This window comes from Petaurus breviceps, unplaced genomic scaffold (genome assembly GCF_028583685.1).
Source record: "Petaurus breviceps papuanus isolate PSGF00001 unplaced genomic scaffold, PetGlider_PUasm1.0 174, whole genome shotgun sequence".
Classification (NCBI taxonomy): domain Eukaryota; kingdom Metazoa; phylum Chordata; class Mammalia; order Diprotodontia; family Petauridae; genus Petaurus; species Petaurus breviceps.
In genome coordinates this window covers 71,403,258-71,422,809 of record NW_027185761.1, presented here as the reverse complement: position 1 = coordinate 71,422,809, position 19,552 = coordinate 71,403,258, and the positions used below count along the sequence as shown (strand labels likewise).

General features: G+C 40.9%; 1 protein-coding gene across 3 annotated transcripts in view; it reads right to left on the bottom strand.

Annotated features, from left to right (window-relative positions):
• Positions 1–19,552, bottom strand: part of SUGCT (succinyl-CoA:glutarate-CoA transferase) — a 667,680-nt gene that overhangs the window by 82,290 nt on the left and 565,838 nt on the right. The window lies entirely within an intron of this gene.

The window sequence follows — 19,552 nt, the reverse complement described above, 5'->3', positions numbered from 1 at the left end:
TAATATATAGAATATACATTAAGCAATACCAGAGGACAACTAGCAGAATTCAGCTCTGTCCTTTTCAAATAACCTGGACCGGAACATGAACAGCCACCATCTATCATCAGTGAAAAGCAAATTGACTTGGCAAGGATATGTCTTCAGACAAGGATCATGCTAACTGTGGGGCATGAGAAGTGAACTTAGTGTCTTCTCCATGAGAGCTTGGCTGGTAGCCAGGACACAAGGAATAGTAGAGTCTTTAAATCCTCCCCTAATTTTCTTTTTTTAATTAAAATTCTCTCCTTGTGCAAAGCAATATTCACCATAAGCCTGCTGGCATATGGAGTCAGTGACACAAGGCTTTCTCCCTAGGCTGCTCTTTTGAGGGCTTGGTCACTCCCACAGAAGGGCTACTTCTTGATACCCTGCAGGACCCCTGGATGCATTTTCTAGCCAAGCACACTAGGAGTGAGGTCTCTTCATGCCAGGATTTCTCCCCAAATTCATAAATCTGCTGCCATAATCCTCACTGCTTCAACTGACAAATGTAATAAACTACAGGATACAAAGCCTCACATTCCTACAGGGAGTTCTGCCTTTTTTTCCCCTTGACAAGTTTTACAGAGCAGCACTTCAGAGACGTGTTCACGTGCCATAAACTTAATCCGGAGCAATTTCCTCTTTTGCTCCAATAATTTTATGAACGGTAAAGGGTTTCATATGTCAAGCATCTTTCCTGGTCCATCTATCCTCACCCTGCCCCCATCACCTACATCCCCTCTTGTGCTCTAGGTCATTCTTTTTTTAAGGAAATATATTTTTACTTTAAAAATAATTAAATCTAAATCTTCTGCTCTACAACATCTTTTAATGGAGAGTGTTATTCCCCTAAACAACAGCTAAAATGCAAAACAAATAATGATGAAAATGTTTAAAAAATAATAATAATTTTGGGGGGCAGAGCCAAGATGGTGGCGTAGAAGCATGAAAACTCCCTGCACTCCCCCCATAACTACCTCAAATACCTATAAAAAATAGCTCTAAACAAACTTAAGAGCTACAGAGCCCACAAAGTGACAGAGAGAAACAAACCTCCTGCTGAAGGCAACTTGGCAGGTCAGCAGGAAGGGTTCATCCCAGTGTGCTGGGAATAGAGCCCAGCCCCACATGAGTCCACGGTTTTAGCCCCAGGACAGCCATGACCAGCCCCGACTGGAGGGACTTTAAGAGAGTGTATCACCAGCAACTGTAGCGGTTTCCAGAATTATCAACCCATAAATGTCAAAGACAAAGTGAGAGGTCAGTGTGGACTTTGGGAATAGAGGGTCCAGGAGTGCAGTCTGGCCTCTCCCCCCTGAGGGAGAAGTAGTTGAGGTGCAGCTGCCCATGCAGCCACCGCTGTGTGGCTGCTTCAGAGCTCCTGGCCTGCAAATTGTAAAGGGACCAAGCGGTAATTCTGAGGGGTAATCGCTCTTGCTTTAACCTTCTTGGATCTGGATCACTGTCCTGGGTGGAGGTCCTAGGGTGTGTGACCAGGTGCCAGAGCCTGTGGAGGCTTCAAAGAGGGCAGCCAGCTAATAGCTCCAGCAGTGCAAAAACCTCAGTGATTTGGGACAAAGCTCTCCTCTCTGGAAGCAGAGTTCTACTGTGGCAAGAAGCTCAAAAGTCAAGTAATTGAGTGGCAAAATGAGCAAGCAAAGGAAGCACAGCAAGCACAGCAATACAACTTTAGATTCCTTTTTTGGGGACAAAAGGGATCAAAGCATGGAGTGGGAGGAAGACAATGAAGCAGAACACCTACACCAAAAGCTTCCAAGAAAAATATGAACTGGTTACAGGCCTCTAATAAAGAACTTTAAGATGGATGTTAAAAACCAAATAAGAGAAGTGGAGGAAAAATTGGGAAGAGAAATGAGAATTATGCAAGAAAATCATGAAAAGAGAGTCAACAACCTGACTGAAGAAAATAACACCTTAAAAATAGACTAACTCATATGGCAAAAGAGGCTCAAAAATCCAATGAGGAGAAGAATGCCTTAAAAAGCCGAATTTGCCAGATTGGAAAAAAAAATTTCAAAAGCTCACTGAAGAGAATAATTCCTTCAGAGTTAGATTGGAGCAAATGGAAGCTAATGAATTTATGAGAAATCCAGATTCTATTAAACAGATCTAAACAAATGAAAAAATAGAAGACAATGTGAAACACCTCATTGGGAAAACCACTTACCTGGAAAATAGATGGAGGAGAAAGAATTTTTATAATGTTGGACTATCTAAAAGTCATGATCAAAAAAAAGAACCTAGAAATCATCCTTCAAGAAATTCTCAAGGAAACCTGACTTGATGTTTTAGAACCACAGGGCAAAATAAAGGTTTGAAAAAAGATCCCAAAAAGAAAACTCCTAGAAATATTATAGCCAGGTTCCAGAGTTCCCAGATCAAGGAGAAAATATTACAAGCAGCCAAGAAGAAACAATTTGAATATTGTGGAAACACAATCAGGATAACACATGATCTAGCAGCTTCTACATTGAGAGATAGAAAGGCTTGGAACATGATATTCTGGAGATCAAAGGAGCTGGGATTAAAACCAAGAATCACCTACCCAGCAAAACTGGGTAAATGTTTCAGGGGAAAATATTGTCATTTAATGAAATGTAGGACTTTCAAGCTTTCTTGATGAAAAAAACCATAGTTGAATAGAATATATGACATTCAGATACAAGAAGCAAGAGAATATGAGAAGGTGAACAGGGAAAGGAAATCATAAGGAACTTAGAAAAGTTGAACTATTTACATTCCTACATGGAAAAATGATAATTATAACTTATGAAACTTTTCTCAGTATGAGGATAGTTGAAGGGAATATAAATGTGTGTATATATATATATATATATATATGTATACATACAAATGTGTCTATATAGGAGGGTATATGTGCATATTAACATACATATGTGAATGCATGTCTATATGTGTACAGGTATACATAGACAGAGGGCATAGTATCAATTGAATAGAAAGGGGTGATACTTAAAAGGTGAAATTAAGAGGTGAGAGAAGAATATAATGAGAGGAGATGGGGAGAGACAGAATGGGGTAAATTATCTCATATAGAAGAGGCAAGGGAAAACTGTTACAATGGAGGGAAAAAACAGGAATGCAAAATCAACCTAACTCTCATTGAATTTGGCTTAGGGAGGGAATGACATACACACTAAATAGGGTACCTTGCCCTACAGGAGAGTAGGGGGCAAGGGAATGAGAGGGGGGATGATGGAGGGGAGGGCATGTTGGGGGGAAGGTAGTTAGAAGCACCCACTTTTGAAAAGGCACAGGGTCAAAGTAGAGAATAGAACAAGGTGGGGGGGTGGGATAGGATGGAGGGAAATATAGTCATTGTTTCACCATATATCGACTATGGAAATGTTTTGCTTAGCTACACATGTATAACCTATATTGAGTTGCTTATCTTCCCAGTAAAGGTGGGTTACAATGGAGGAAGGGAAAGAATCTGGAATTCAAAGTTTTAAAATCAAATGTTTAATATATATATATATATATATTATATATTATATGCAACTGGGAAATAAGATATACAGGCACTGAGGTATGAAGATCCATTTTGCCCTACTGGAAAGTCAGAGGGGTGATAGGGGAAGATATAGGAGACAGCAAATTGGGGGAGGGGGTATACAGTGGGATAATGGTTTTGGGGTGGTGGGTAGGGGAAAGATGGGGAGAAAATTTGTAACTTAAATTCTTGTGGAAATGAATTATGTAAACTAAAAATAAACATAAAATTTAAAAATAATTTTGAAAATGAGTACAAGTCTTGGGTAGGATTTATAAAAAAATGATTTTTCACCCTGCATATCTTCCTGTTTGACATACTAGGCCCCTTCCTTTCCATCATTAGACTTGACTATTAAAATGATAAAATGCACCCATTTGTTCTTGTGGGTCTGTTGGAAGTGTCCAAAAGGTGTGTGTGGGGGGGCAGTTTTTCTTTTTTAATTCCCTAGGAAAATGCTTTTGGATGCTTGATTTCCTGGGCCATTCCCTAGGGATGACTTTGGAAGTCCCCTCATCCTAGAGATTAAGATGGACTCAGAAAAACAACCCAAGAAATCTGAAGGATTCTGGTAGGTGAGAGAGAGGGAGGGAGGCCAGACCACTTCAATGCCTTTCCCAGGGAAGTTAGCCTGCTTTGTTAGCCTCCATAAACTCCCTACATTAAATCAGCAATTCTTTGGAGTTCAGGAACCAATCAATCAGCAAGAATTTATTAAGCACCTACTCTGTGAAAGGTGCTGTGCCTTTTTGTGGTTACAAATACAGTGAATGAAACAATCCCTATCCCTAAGTCTCTTACATTTTAGTAGGACCAAGAAGGAAGAGAAACATAAATATACAGAAAATAAATATAAAGACAATAAATGGAAATAACAAAATCCCTATTGCCACTCATCTAATGGTGGTCAGTCAGCCTTCTCCTAAAGACCTACCCTGGGGCACAAAGCATTGCCTGCTGGGCCAGCCCACTCAGTGGGACTTGGGAACTATTCCCTTCCAAGCAGAAATTGGCATTTTTGTTATTTCCAACCATTGTTCTAACTTATGTCCTTTGGGTCCAAACTGAACCAGTTGAAGATTTCTCCCACATGTCAGTCTACGAGTGCTTGAAAACAAAAGACCCAGACCCAGATGGAGACTTATGAAGAAATCCTCAGTAACAAGTAGGTCAAAGGACAAATTAGAGAAGCAAATAAGAATTAGGCCAAAGACAATGGGGAGGATGAAACAGCATACCAAAATTTCTAAGCTGCAACTGGTGCTGTCTCCAGGGGAAAAACATATCCTTACAAATATATAATAAAAATAGAAAAGTAGAGGATTAATTAACTGAATATAATTTAATGAAAATTAGAAACCATGCAAGTAAAGAAATCCCAAATGAGCACAAAAAGAGGAAGATTAAAATTTTGAGAAGAAATAGACAAATGGTAGTGCAAAAAAAGATTACAACATGATAAGTACAGCTAAAATCTGGTTATTTAAAAAATATTTAAAAATTGACAAAATTTTAGCCAATCTGATTAAAAAGAATAAAAAATCAAATAAACAAAACATTAAATGAACAAGATGAGATCCTAATAAAACTACAAGAAATAAAGCTAATATTCATTATTACTATGCATTACATGCTAACAAAATTTTCTTTTGTTACTATAGAAATTGTCTTCAAAAATATAAAACACATAAACTAATACAACATGAACTGGAGATCTTAAATACTCAAATCTCAGAAAAGAAAATTTGCTCCAACAGGACAACCAATGAAAAATTTATATCAAACTTTTAAAGAATGAACATTTTAAATTATTCTCAGATATCAAGAAATAGAGCACTTCACAAGAAATAAAGAACAACTCAAACAGGTGAAAGAATATTAAAGTACTCCTTCCATGAGAAAAACATAGTGCTAATTAAACCAAGGAAGGCTAACATAAAGAAGTATAAGAGAACTATAGGAATATTGATTCAAAATCTTAAAATAAAATCGTTGCAGAGTACAATAATTCACTCAAGCAGGATAACCAAGCAGAATTCATACCATGGGATGCAAGGATAGTTCAACACTAGGAAAATAATATAAGATAATCATATTAAAAACTAGAATTTTGACATTTTCAACATGATTACTCAATTATATAGATTTCATTGTCATCTCAATCAAAACATGATTATCTCAATAATTTAGATTCAGAAAGATTTTGACAAAGTACAGTACTCATTTATGCTAAAACCCTTCAAAGTATAAGAGGGATATTTTTAATATTATAAAAGTATCTAAAATGTGATGCAAGCATTATGTTCAATGAAGACGTACTGGAAGTCTTCATAATAAATGTCAGAGTAAAGCAAAGATGTCCACTTTTATTTGATGTAGTTCTAGATGTACTAGAAATAGCAATAAGGCAAGAAAAAGAAATTAAAGGCATGAAGATATACAAAGAGGGCATAAAACTGTTCTATTTTCTGATAACATGATAGTTTACTTAGAAATCACTGGGAATCAGCAAAGAAATAATTTAGACAATGACTTCAAAAAAGTTGCCGTCTATGAAGTGACCCAAAAATCCTATTATAATATTAAAAAATACTAACAAAAAAAATCCAAGAGAAAATAATGCACAGAGAAATTTCATTCTAAATAACTGCTAAGTGCATAAAATATGTGGGAGCCAAAATATAAAATTATATTCAACACTTTTATAGGTTCAATTTCAAAATGCTCTTTAAAGAAATAAAGAACAACTCAAATAGTTGGAAGGTTATTAAATGTTCATGTCTGGATCATGCCAATATTTAAAAAATTGGTACAGCAAAAGTTTTCAGAGTCTTATTGCTATACCAATCAAACTATCAAAGAGATACTTTACAAAACTCAATAACACAATACAAAATTCATATGGGTGAACAGAAGACCTAGAATATAAAGGGAAATAATTCCTAACTCCAGCACTTAGAACAGTGCCTGGCACACAGTAGACACTTAATAAACATTTATTGATTAGTTGGTTGAAATAATGAAAAAAAGATAGATATGAAGATCTAATAGCACTTCCCAGACCTTAAAATATATAATTAAGCATCAGTCACCAAAATCATTCGATATTGGCTTAAAAACAGAGAAGTACGTCAATGTAACAGACAACCAGAAATAATGGAACATTAAAAGACCCAGTGTTTAATAAATGCAAAAATATAAATTACTTAGGAAAGAATCCCATTTGATAACTGCTAGGCAAACTAGAAAGCTGTCTGACAAAAATTATACTTAGATTAATACCACATCCCATAATAATTTCAAAATGACTATATGACCTGAATATTAATAATTATACTACAAAGAACAGATGTAGATGACATACATCTTAAAACTATGTGGAGGAGAGTTATTTTTAGCCAAAAAGGGATAGATGCAATTGTAAAGATGCAATAGATTATTTTGATTACATGAAATGTAAAAGTTTCTGCACAAACAAAATTAATGCCTCTAGGATAAGAATCAGTCAAGTAGGGGAGGGGAAATCTTTGCATCAAATGTTTTTTCAGGATTTTTTAATATTCATTATATAGAAAACTATCAGAAATATATAAAACTAGAAGTCATGCCCCAACATAAAAGTGCTGAAAGGATATGAACAATTTGTTACTAAAAGAAAAATTTCAGACAATTTACAGTCACATGAATGAATGCTCCAAAACATTAATGATAAGGAAATGCAAACCAAAACAATCCTGAAATAGTTTCACCTCACACTCAGCAAATTCACAAAAATAACCTAAGATGGAAATAGTGAGTGTGGGAAAATAAGCACCCTAATGCATTTTTGGTGGAGCTATGAATTAATATAATCATTTTTAAAAACTGCTTTGGAATTATGCAAATAAAATAATTAAAATAGCTCTACCTGTCGACCCAGAGATTTATTAGTAAACATAGAACCCAATGAGGTAATTGACTATAATAATAATAATGAGCAGTCCCCAAAATATTTATGGTAGCATTGTTAGTGTTAGCAAAGACCCATAAATAAAAATAAGTGCCCATCTATTGAGGAATGGCCAAACTAATTGTAGTACATGAAAAAAATAGTTATTCTGCTATAAGAAACAACAAATATGATGATGATGAATAAAGAGAAAGATTTATATTATATGATTCAGAGTGAAGTCAGCAGAGTCAAGAAAATAATATACAATAATGAATACACCAATGTAAATAGAAAGAACAACTTCAAAGCAATCAAAAGTGAAAATTACAAAGGAGAAATATGCAAATACACCAAAAAAAAAAAAAAGAAAAAAAAAGGAAAAGCCAAATGCTGGCAGGGCTGTGGAAAAACAGGCATGCTGAGACACTCACTGTTGGTGGACTGATGAATTGATCCAGCCATTCTGGAAAATAATTTGGAAATATGTCCCCAAAGCCATTAAACTGTGAACACCCTTTGGTTCAGAAATACCACTACTAGGTCTATACCCCAAGGAGATCTAAGAAATAGGAAATGGTATTTTCTGTACAAAAATATTTATAGTATCTCTTTCTGTGATATCAAAAAACTGTAAACTCAGAAAGTATCCATCTATTGGGTAATGGCTAAACAAGTTATGGTAAATGAATATTCTGGGATACTATTATGTTGTAAAAAAAAAAAAAAAGAGAGGTTTTCCAAGAAATCTGAGAATATTTGTACAGAATGAGGCAAAGTGAAATGAGTAGAACCAGAAAAACAAATTTTTACTACAACATCAACACTGTGAAAACAAACAATTTTGAAAGACTAAAGAATTTCAATAAATTCAGTGAATGTTCAATCATAATTCCAGAAGACCCAGGATGAAGAATGTTGCCTATTTCCTGAGAAAGAGGAGATGGACTCAGGATGCAGAGTGAGATATACAGTTTTGGCCATGAATAATATGGGAACTTGTTTTGTTTGACTACGTTTATTTGTTACAACTGTTTTCTTTTTCTTTATTTTTCAGTTGGGGGAGGAAGTAGAAGAAATAACAAATACAAATGAATTTTTTAAAATGGTCATTCCACACTAACCTCATTTCCTTTGTTGACAGGATTACTGCACTGGTGCATGACGGGAATGTGGTAAATATAATTCACCTAGATTTTATCAGACTTTTGATAAATTATCTCCTAAATTTGTTGTGAAGAAGATGGCAAACCATGGGTTATACAATGATACAAATAGATGTACCTGGTACTTGTTGAAGGAGCAGATTCAAAAAGTACTTATCAATGGCTCAATGTCAACATGGCAGGAGATCTCCCGTGGAGTGCCCCCGGGGATCTCTGTTGGGCTCTGTGCTGTTGAAACTGTTGTCAATGACTTGGAAAAAAGAACAGAGAATGCATGCTTATTGAAGCTGATAGGGAGAGCTAACACACAAGATGACAGAGCTGAGATCAAAACTGATCTTCTGGGTAAGCATTTTGGGAAGAATCTAATAAAAGGAAATGTAATAGGGATGAATGTAAAGTCCTGTATTTGGTACCAAAAAGCCCAAATATAAGATGGAGGAAAAATGTCTAGGTATTAAGTGTTCTTTACAAAGCTACTGAGATCTAGTGACCAGGCAGTTCAACCGGAGTCAGCAGAGTGATGTGACTCCTCTCCCCAACCCCCCCAAAAAAAGCCTTTTAGATTAGCCTCATAGTATTAGCCTAATACTATAGTACTACAGTATTAAGAGGGGCAGAGCTTCCCAGAAATAGAAGGTGATGTTCCCCCTGTACTCTGTCCTTACTGAAACCTGGCTGGAGTGTCAGGCCAAGTTATGGGTACCAGGCTTTGTGAAGAGCACTGGAGAGTTGGACAGTGTCCCAAGGAGAGCCTTGAGTACACAATGTAACAGGATCAGTTGGAGAAATTGGGCATATTTATCCTGGAGGAGTCATGACCATCACTGTGACTGCATTCAGGTATCTGAAGAGCTAAGGGAGTAGACTTGTTTTGCTTGGCCCCAAAGGGCAGAAAGAGGAATAATGGGAGAAAGTTTCAAAATGACCCATTTAGGCTTCATTCAAGAGGCAAACTTTGTAACAGTGAGATGTGCTTCAAGTGGGCAGAGTGGGCTTCCTTAGGGAGCCGCAATTCCCTGTCCTGGGAGGTCTTCGAGATACCATGTAGCAGCAACTTCTTGTGTGGGTTGGACTCCTTCTAGCATTATGTGATTCTGTGATTTAGGTCCATAATAAAGTAACAGAAAGAAAGCCCTCTGGTGTCAGAGTCAAAGTACTGGGTATGGACTCCAGCTGTACCACTGAACACCCGTGTGACCTTGGACAAGTCACTCCTCTCTGGGTCTCAGTTTCCTTCACTGTATGATGGGGAAAGGGAAGTAGGTTAGATGGCCTCTGAGTTCCCTTCATGATCCTTATTCTCATTGCTTTCCCCTCAACACTCCTTTTTCCCCTGAAAGGCATTTTGTATAGAGGGGGAGAGAAGAAGGAGAAAAATAAAGCTGAGGAGGAAAGGACTTTTTGATCCCAAATGCTGAAGGGTTATTGTAAATAACCAAGAGTGGGGGAGGAAAAAAGGGCATTTAAAAGAGGTCAAAAATACTTAGACAGCACCCTTTCATTTATGTGTTTTCAAATAAAAAAATCACATCTTCAAAATGTTCCTATTAATTTTTCATATGTGGTACTTAGTCATCCTGTTTGATGGTTTCCCTTCATAATGTTTGGGCACAAAAATGTAAACAACATTGCACGTCTCCAGCCAAGGTTCCCACAGTCAATTTTCTGTGTAATCGGGGGACCGACAGGCAAGGCTGTATGCAGCCTGCTGGTGGAAGTCCAAAGAGGGTGTGTGTGTGTGTGTGGGTGTGGGTGTGTATTTGGGTGTGTGTGTGTGTGCATGTGTGTATGTGTGCATGTGTGTGAGTGAGTGTGTGCATCTGTGTGTGAATGAGTATGTGCATGTATGAGTGTGTGTGTGTACATGTGTTTATCACAACTTGTTCTTTTAAGTTTATCTCTGAAATTTAAAAAACAACACAGGAGAGCCACAAAAAAATAAATAAATAAAATTGGGCCATTATGACTATATTTCTGTGACAGCTAGGGTTGGAAATGTTATTAATTTTTTTTTTAATCTCTAGTTTCTCAACACGTTAAGCCCAAGTCAAACTCTTGAGCTCCTGTTTTCTAGGCTCGTCTCTGTTGTTTCCTCATAGAATTCCAGAGATGTCATTATGGCCTTCTTTTGCCTGAAGAAAGTTATTTTCCCTTCAAGTTATGAAGAATGTCTGTGTCGAAGGCAAGAGAGAGCTCTGGGAAGGAGACCTGTGGAAGTCTGCTATGGACTAAAAGACCATCACTAATTTGCATTTCCTTTTGTGACAAAGGATGATGGCAAAGGAGAAGGAAGAAAAGTCATGATCCCCGGACTCTACCACTAATGGGGACATGACATGGGGCATGCTACTTTCACTTCGTTTTCTTCCCAAACAAGGGTGTGGACTGCCCCAGGTGATTTCTAAGGTCCTACATCTAAAATGTCTAAAATGATGCCCCAAAGCATGGGGAGCAAAATAAAAGCCTGGAAATCTAAGTGGTTTGCAAACACCATATAAGGCATGGTATATGATGGCCCAAAGACCCACAGCATTAAGAATGGTGCAGTCTCTAGAACATCGAAGTTGAGACCCCCTCTACAGGCTGTCCTCCTCACATCATTTCTGTAGTTTTGTGTTTAGCTCTGGGGGGCCACGATGTAAGAAGGATGTTGACACTTCAGAAAGTGTCCAGGGGAAAACCAGAATGTAGAAAGGCCAAGAAAGGATAATGACTTACAAAGATCAGTTGGAATGACAAATGTTTATACCAGAGTAAGGAAAACTGAAAGGGGGCCTGAGGTGCCTCTTCAAGAATGGGAAGGGACAGTGTGGCCAAGATATTCTGTCCATTCTGAGCAGTCAGTAGCCATGTGTGGAAGCTAAAATGAGACAACTTTCAGTGCAATGACAGGGGAAAGAAAAGGAAAAAAAAAGTCCTTGTTTCTAAGAAATCATGAAGTGGGCTGCCTAGAGGGGGATGGGCACTGCTTCCCAGGAGGTCTTCAAACAGAGGCTGGATGGCGACTTGCCTGATTTGTGATCTTGGAAGCTCTTTCTTCGGTTATAGTTTGTTAATCCATATTGGCCCACAGTCACATAACCAGAAGTTACCAAAAGTATAACTTGAAGCCCAATGCTGTCTGTCCACTCTTCCATAGCTGTCAAACGCTGGTGCCTTAATAAATGTGTTCAACCTTAATAGATAAGCAAATGATGTGAGGGAAGCTGAAAAGCCTCCTATGAAAAGGTAGCCAGAGTAAGGCTATTTTATTTTCCATTATTGCTTCTAGAGATGGAGATATATAATCAGCCTGCCCACATTAACCAGCCCCAAATGGATACTTACTTGTCATTGTTCAACCTCATGGCCCAGACTGCTAACTCCAGAGCTGACCATCTACTTTTCAACCAAATAGAAGCTTTAATGTGCTTATCAGTAGTCAGCATGAAAGGGTGGACTGAAACCAGATTGTGTAATTGTATAATGAATCTTAGAGGTATTAGAGAGCCATGCAAGTTTCTTGAGCAGGACAATGGCACAGTCTTTTAATAAAGAATAGTCTCAATGCGTGCTTAAATGTTGTAAACAAATCTAGAAACTGGACCCCTCTGGAGCTTAATCCTAAGTGGCTCCCCACAGTCACTAAAATCCAAATCCACTCCCGTCTGAGTCTCTATGGACTTACCTGCCTCTATCTATGTGATTGTAGAGAACTCAATCCCCAAAAGGGGGAGAGAGGATGGGGGTCAAGTCCCTGGAGAAAAGACAATTTCAGTTGAAATAAACAAAAGAGGAAATCTATGCATCTCTTCTATGTATGTCAGGCAATCTGTGCTGTCTCTCATCTCCTATTTCAGCAACCCTGGCCACCCCAGCCCCTTGACTTGAGAGTGCTAGAGGGAAGCAGAAGAGCTTTGTCCAAGATTAATGGTGGGACTTGAAACCAAGGTTTTCTGACTGTAAAACCAGCACTCTTCCCACAAGGCCATGCTGCCTGTGTTTAAGCAAGTGACTAATCGTTTTTAATCAAACTGACCAACACTCATATTCAATGAATAAAGTAGAAATCCACCACTGAAATAAAAGTTCTTACATGTTTTGCCAGAGTCAAAATGGGTTTCCCCTTCTCATTGTGACTGACTTAAGTGTGAGGGGGGTGAGGTCTGGACTTCCCCAGGCAGAGGTTGGTAATCTGTTTCCATTTCTCCTCTTGCTGGAGGGACTGGGGGCTGGAAGGAATAAGCAGGCATGGGGAGAAGCCAGCCTGCCCTTGGATTTTCTTCATGACTTACTCAAAAGGGGATGGAGCATTTGACTGTTTGGTCTTTCTCTGTGTAATCATCTCATCAACGTTGCACGCCCTTGCCTTTGTATGTGTCGACATCAATTAGTTTGGTCAGAGCCTAGAAGGAAGGGACCACATCTGCTGAACCCCAACTTGCAAATAATTACCGAGCCCCTTTATCCAGCCTACAATGTATTTCCCTTTAAAATAAACATACGAGCTTCCACCAGAAATCCCCATGTAACAGTCAAGGTGCCACTGTGAGCACCTCATTGAGAGGGGGGTTATTTGCAAGCCTGATCTAACCTACTTGGAGCTGCTCCTCATTTCATCAAGCCCTATTATTTAAGGATCATGACTATACGGGGCAGGTGTATATGTAAGTCCCAAATATCTTGGACTGTGATATTCCTAAAGCACAGTTCTGTTCAAGAAACTCCGGGGCCTCCCTCAGGCATCTAGGATCAATTATCCCATTGGGCTGCACCCCACCCTTCCATGCTGATTACTCCGCATTCTAGACATCCCAACTCATTCAACCTCATCCCAATGACCCATCTCTTGTCCCGCCCCTTTGCCCAGGCTGGCCTTTTTCCTGGAGTGCTCCCCTCCTCACAACTGCATCATGTCAGCTCTGGTTCTCTTCAAGGTTCAGCCTGAGGTCTGTGTCCTTTGGCAAGCCTTTTTAGGTGCCCCTCACCCATTTGTGAGTGCCTCATCCCATAAATTGTTTTGTTTATATATGTAAACAAGTAAAGACATATATATATATATATATATGTTCGTATATATATATATACTTTATAAAGTATACATGTGTATACTTTACATACACACACACATCCATATTTCCTATTTATTTACCAATCTTTGTGTTATGTTCCCCCAGCAGAACTTAAGCTTCTTGAGGGCCAGGGTTACTTGCATTTTCAGCACCTAGCAAAGTACCCAATACATAGTCCATTGCTACATTGCATATCTCTCATCACCAAACACCGGTTAATGTACATGTCACCCAGTCTGAGAAAGCCCAGGTTGGAAAGGAAGATCTCTAACAAAAAGCCGCCCCATGTCCAATGGCAGGGCCTGCCATCGGGGCACACTCTAACCAACAAACTGCTTCTCTGCCTAAGCCTTATTAGGAATTGCAGACAGAGGTTCAGGCCGGAACGTTTCTTTTAAGAGACAAATAACCCTGACTGGAGAGGAGCCACAGAAAGGAAACTATTCTGGGTGCCCTGGATAGTTTGCCAGCAGTAGCCAGGGACACTCCACAAGTGGCCCTGGCCATTCAGGCTCCACCATGCCGGAGCTGCCCTGTCCCAGATGCCTCATCGGTTTGCCCAGAGGATGGTCAGACTTCCTCTAGCTCTCACGGACCCTCAATAGCTCCTCATGACCTGGAGAAGAAAGACACATTCCTCTGTCTGATATTTCCTTCCCTTCAAAGTCTACCTTCCCAACCTTATGTCTCAATTCACATCAACAGAAACCCTGCACTCCAGCCATGTTAAAGAGCAGTGAGCCAAGCTTTCCGTGCCTCCCAGGTCTGATGAAAATCAGCTTCCTGAGGGCAGAGACAGCCTCATTTCTGTTTGTGCCATCAAGGTCAGCAACAAGCAGGCATTGATGGAAGGCTTCCTGGTTCACTGACTGCCAGGCACCCATCTAAGGGCCGAGGATACGAAAACCAAACCAAGTGATTCCTGACTTCAAAGTGCTTGCATTCATTTTTAGTCTATGTGAGATAAAACTGGTACACACATAAGTATATGCAAAATCAATTTAAATGACGGGGATGAATTTGGAACTCAGATTGTTTTAAATTGCTTTTTTTTTTTTGCTTTTTGGAGGGCAATTGGGGTTAAGTGACTTGCCCAAGGTCACACGGCTAGTAATTGTGTCAAGTGTCTGAGACCACATTTGAACTCACGTCCTCCTGATTCCAGGGCCGGTGGTCTATTCACTGTGCCACCTAGCCACCCCTAAATTGCTAAATTTTTAATGTGCAATTGGGAAATATTTAATGAAATACATAAAATCATTTAAAAAATAATAATGGGGATAGAAAAGCTTTTCTCAAGTCTTCCAAGCATTCCATGCAAATTCCCTCCTCAATGCCTCTGTCCTGCTTCCCCCTCCCACTCATTAAGTCCCACTTTCCCAGTCTTTGGGTCCCCCTTGCAGCGCTCTCTTCTTTGTGAGAAATGTGGCCAAGTGCAAAGGGTATTGGACATGGAACCTGGAGGGACCTGGGTTTGAATCCTGCCTTGGACACTTATGTGCCCATTGGTGGGCCTCCATTGTGTCATCTGTAACCACAGGAGGATAATGCCTGTCAAATTCACCAGTAAGCATTTCTGAAGTACTTCCTGTGTGCCAGGAATCAAGGAAGCCCTGGGGAATCAAAGGAAGGTAAAACTGGCCCTATCCTCAAGGGGCTTCTCTTCATAGACTTGTTAAAAGAATATAATAGTCCACTGGAGAAGGAAATGGAAAACCAGCCCAGTGTCTCTGCCAAGAGAACCCCTCAGAGGCTCACAAAGAGTCAGACACAACTGAAAATGGCTGAGCAGAAACAAAGCCAGTGACGGCCGGCTTTACAAATACAGTCTCATCCTTAGGACAACATTGAGGAATAAGTGTTATTATCCTCATTTTACAGATGAGGAGACTGAGGTGGAGACATGCCCAAGGCCACACAGCTAGCAAGTGTCTGAGGCCAGATCTGAGCTCAGGTCTTCCTGACTCCAGGCCCAGTGCTCTATCTACCACAGAGACAGGCACTCTCAGGATTCCCCTGTGACAGATGAGGAAACTGAGGCAAACAGGTTTAAGTGACTACATGATTAATGACTATTAACAATTATAACGATAATTAGTAGAATTATTGTTATCATTATTATCACAAAACCTTCCCTGGCTACTCCGTCCTTGAAGCCATCACCTCCTTTCTCTGCATCTCTCCAGAACTTAATTCCTCAATGATTATCTTATCCAAACAGACTCTAAGCTCTAGGAGGAGAGAGACACCCCATAAGTTCATAGGAATTCTGCATCTGGATTCCATGGACTCTGACTAACTGTCAGTCTCTGTCTCTCTCTCTCTCTATATATATATGTACATATACATATGTGTATATATAATTTGTTATATTATATAATGATATATACACATACAATATACTTTATGTTATATAATGGTATGTTTTATATATTTTATTATATAGTATATAAAATATTTATTTTGATAACTACATTTCACTTAAATTTCTCCCCTTTGTAATCCAATGCATTTTGTTTGGGGGAGGGTCCCTGGGCTCCTTCAGCCTGATGACTCAAGGGGTCCAGGGCCTAAAATGCTGAGGAAGCCGAGCTAGGTAAGTGTTCTCTTGGAGGCCTTGCTGAGCACTCTGCAAAGAGTGAATTGAATACCTGTTGGGATGAAGAATGATTGCAGATTTAAAGACGAGACCAAGAAGGGCTGGAAAACCCATTAGGGCTCTGTGGAGAGAGTGCGAGAGGCCAGCCTTGCCAGGGAAATGTGGTATGGGAGCTGAGGCCCGGCATGGCTGGAAGCCTGGCGGCCAGCCCGCCTGGGGCAGGTGGTGGCCTTCTCAGGCCTTTAATAGGTGGCTTCTGTCTGAAAGCATGAAATCGATCCAAGAGGCATGTGGGCTGCGTCCTGGTGTCAGGCCTGGGTGAAGCGGCTCTCGGCTGCAGATTGCCTTAACAGTAAGACTCTGGCCCGAGATAAGAGAAAGTGGGAAACCAGGAAGAAAATTCCCCCTTCTGAGGCCTTCCTGCCTTTATTAAACAATGGCACTGATTGGAAAAACTTGCAAATATTCCACTGTTTGTTTACTTGGGACCTATGGAAACAGAAATTAGAGTTTGCCTCAGCAGGCGCTGCCCAGCCCTTGGAAGCCAGCGGCATCAGAGGGATCTCTTTCAAGGCCGCGAGGCGGCTGGGCCAGCTGGCACCCCAGCCGCAGACCCTCTCTCTGAACCCACAGCCCAAGGCCTCCCAAATGAGAGGAGAAGCAAACTGGGGGCTGGGAGGGGCGGGGGCCCAGTGGCTCAGCCGGAACTACAGTGTGCTTGGAAGAGGGAAGCCTTCTTCTTCTGTATGTGCAAAGTCGGCTCCTCAGTCCCAGCAGGGGCCAACAGTGATAAGGAAAAGATGGACCCCCTGGCAGAGCTGGGCCCAGAGGAGAAGCCACTGCCAAGCCTGGACCAGCCTCTGGAGGGGCTGCTCTATGATTCCCTTCCCTGGGCAGAACCGGGAGATTGTGAGTGCGCCAAGCCTGGGGGCCGTGGCTCTGGGTTCAATGCCCAGATCTGCCCCTTGTCTCTGTGTCACCCTGGGCACGTGACCTCCATACTCTGAGAGTCAGTTTCCCCATCTACACAGAAAAGGCTTTGGACCAGACAGCTCCTAAGGCTCCTTCCAATTCTAGGTCTCTGACCCTGTGAACGTTTTTTTTTTTTTTAACTGAAAAGAAAATAAATCTCAAAATTTCAGTAAAGAGTACATTTATTTTCTCCTCATTAAATTTGATAGCCAATTTGTTTTTTGTTTTTGTTCCTTTTTTTTAATGGGTAGAGGATCCAGATCCAGGATTTCACTGATGACAGCAACTCCTGGTGTGAAAAATCCCTCTCCCAATAGAACTCTACAACTGATCTGTAATGTGAGTCTTAGAAAATGCCTGGAGCAGAGTATGTAGCCAAAAGTGTTTACTGACGGATTGGGACAGCCCAAGGGACAGAGGACCTGCTCAGGGTCCCACAGCAGTACATGTCAGAAGCCCTGCTTGAAGCCCAAGCTTTCTGACTCTATCCATAATACAGCACAGCCCCACACAGTGTGGAAGGGGCTTCATCCTCAGAATAAGAGCCCACATCTTGTTCTCCTTTGTTTGGTTCAAGCTCTTTGTCCAATAGCTTTGCCTTCCTCCTTGACATCTGTTTGCCCCTGCATATCCTGGAAGCATTCAGCACATTAAATTTTCAGCTGGAAGCCAATGAGAACCTATCTCAGCCACCTCGTTTTGTAAAGCCCTTCAATCAGTGGTAATGTTTTCTGACTAGCAAATAAAAGGGTTGCATCAAGAAAAAACCAATTTAACTCATTACTTACAGATGGGGGTAATGAGCAACAGTCACTGTTGGCCTGCAGAGCAGGGCGCAATATGTCCTAGAGGCCGGGTCACGAGACCCCACAACAGCCAAGTTGGAAGGGACCTCAGTGGCCTCAGCTTAAGCCCCATGCAGCGGCCCCTCAGATGCAGCCTACTCTCTCTGCAGTGGCTCTTCGGGAGGAGGGTTTCCCTGGCATCTGCCTCTCTACAAATGGCGCCCAACGCAGCCGGTCCTTTCATCTGAGGCCGAATCCCCCTCCCCAGGATATCTGACCAAATCCACGGTCTGTAGGGCAGCTTTCATGGCCCTCCAACCCCCATTCCAGGCTCCTCTTCTCCAGGACAGACATGCCAGCTCCTCCCACCAACACTCATGGAGCCTGGACCTAAGCAAGGCCCTTCACTGTTTCACTTGCCCCCCTCTAGACTCTGGAATATTGCGCTGGATTATTGGACTCTGGGTTCCAAACAGTGAAGGTTTTAAAATTCATTAGTTTCCACCAGATGCTTCCTTTTTCCAAAGGAAAATGGTCCCAATTTTACTTTTTAAAGCAGATGTGTCATCACAGCATGGAGTGAATTAAATGCTACAAGGAATTTCAGAGGTCACCTAATCCAATATCCCCCTTTTACAGATAGGAAAACCAAGGCAGAGAAAGATGAAACGAATTGGCCACTCTCAGATCTAAGCTCTGGCCTCCTGACCACAACCCAGCACTTCCCAGTGTACCATGGGACCCTCTTCTCATCCTATTTCAAGTATGCATGTTCACGTGTGTGGGCATATGTGGGACCATATGTGTGGGCACGTGTGTGAGCATGTTGGGGTGGGGAGGGCTTGGCAATGTCAGTGACCCACTGTAGGCCAGGTTACAAAGAAAACAAAAAGAAATGGGAAGATGAGATTGATCAGTCTTCTGGATCTCGGGCCCACTTTCCTGAGGACTTTTGATTTCCACTATCTGTCTCAGATAACAATTCAAGGAGATGGTCAGGGTGACTTTCTGCCTTCTGGCCCACGAGGGCATTCCTGGGGCTCAGCAAACATCAGGCCCCAGCTCGGAAAATAATCCTTCTAAAAACAATCACTCAGAATCTGAAGGATTAAAAAACCACAGTGAAATGTTCCTGGTGGATGGAGCAAGGAAATGACCATGGCCTGTGGGATGCGGGTAATACGTGTCTGAGGCCCAATTCACATTAGGTGGAACCTTCTGACAATGTGGAAGAGATGCTACAAGGTTCCATGGCAAGGGGGGTGGTGTGAAGATCTTGGCTCCCCAAAGGAGCCCTACTTGGATTCCTGGATCTCATCAGTTCTTCCCATACTATGAGGTCCCTAAAAATGGTGTTAGGGAACAACGAGGTAGGAGAGTGTGTGTGTGTGAGTGTGTGTGTGAGAGTGTATGTATCTGTGTGTGTGATTGTGTGTGTGTATCTGTGTATGAGTGTCTGTGTGAGTGTGTGTCTGTGTATCTGTGTGTG